Below are 1,232 nucleotides of genomic sequence, written 5' to 3' on the forward strand. Positions count from 1 at the left end.
GGCTGAGAGCGTTGCCTTGCTGGCTGGGAACAGGAGCTGGTCTCTGCCAGGGTCCACGAGGAATGGGTCAAGTCGGGAGACTGCTGGGTCCGTGATGAAGGACGCCCTTCTCCTTCCCAAGGCTGCTCCCAGCCCACACACGCTGCAGGAAAGCGACAGTCCCTGCTTCCCTCCGAAGGCATGGAGAATGGTGATGGGCCTGTGGGGAACCACCCCCAGGGCCTCTGTCCTCAACTCCTCTCGGCTGCATTCACGGCCAAGGCCCTCCGTTCACCCACTCTCCCTCTGTCAGCCACCCTTACTCAGCAAAGGGCCCCTCTGGTCACTGGAACCGTGTGTTCTTTCCACAACTCATTTTGCAACCAAAGTGTAGTGAGCTTTCTGCTAAAAGAAGAACGTGCGTGGTGTTGGGCGGTGGGGTGGGGGACACTTCTAATACAGTGGTCGTGTCTCCTCTGATACTGTTGCTTCAACTCAGGAAGCCTTCAGCCCTCATTTCCACACACCGAAGCCCGGGCTTCCCTCGAGAAACAAGCACAGCACCACAGTCATCCTTCACTCTCTTCTGATTTCTACCATCAGAAATGGAGACTCTCCTTTTCCTGAGGTCATAGAACACGAGGAGTCGTATTGTGATAACCTTTCAGAGGGAGGCTCTCGGTGCCGTTTGTCAGAGTCATTTGTGTGTAGTTCTAAGCCCCGGCCTGGTCTGGACTGTCAGTTCCTAGCAGGAAGAGTCAGCTGGTGCCTGACTTTTTATACAGCCTGTAGCAGCTTTAGCATCGCCTGCTCACAACTGTAAACCACAAGTTAATTAAACTAGATATCTTTTGAATAGGGGCTATGTTGCAGCTGGGCTATTGCTATGCAAATTAGAGTAATTAACAAGTAGTTACATTATTTACCCCATTTTTCTAAACATTTGTACTTTCATAAGCAGATTTTAAATATGTGCATGTTGAGATACAGATAAATGGATTCATAGATATGTACACGGACACACACATATATGGACACATATATCTAAATAGGTGTGTACCTATAGATCTGGGTATAGGTTTAGATGTGGATGTGTATATGATTATGATATAGCTATAGATATGGACATACTCAGAGACAGACATAGACAGACACACGTAGAGACAGAAACATAGACATAGACATCCATAGACATAGACATTGTAGGCACAGACATAGACACAGACACACATAGAGACAGAAACATAGACATA

The sequence above is a fragment of the Echinops telfairi genome, unplaced genomic scaffold, assembly GCF_000313985.2.
Source record: "Echinops telfairi isolate 266 unplaced genomic scaffold, ASM31398v2 ScPeMD7_23;HRSCAF=83, whole genome shotgun sequence".
In the NCBI taxonomy this organism is placed as follows: domain Eukaryota; kingdom Metazoa; phylum Chordata; class Mammalia; order Afrosoricida; family Tenrecidae; genus Echinops; species Echinops telfairi.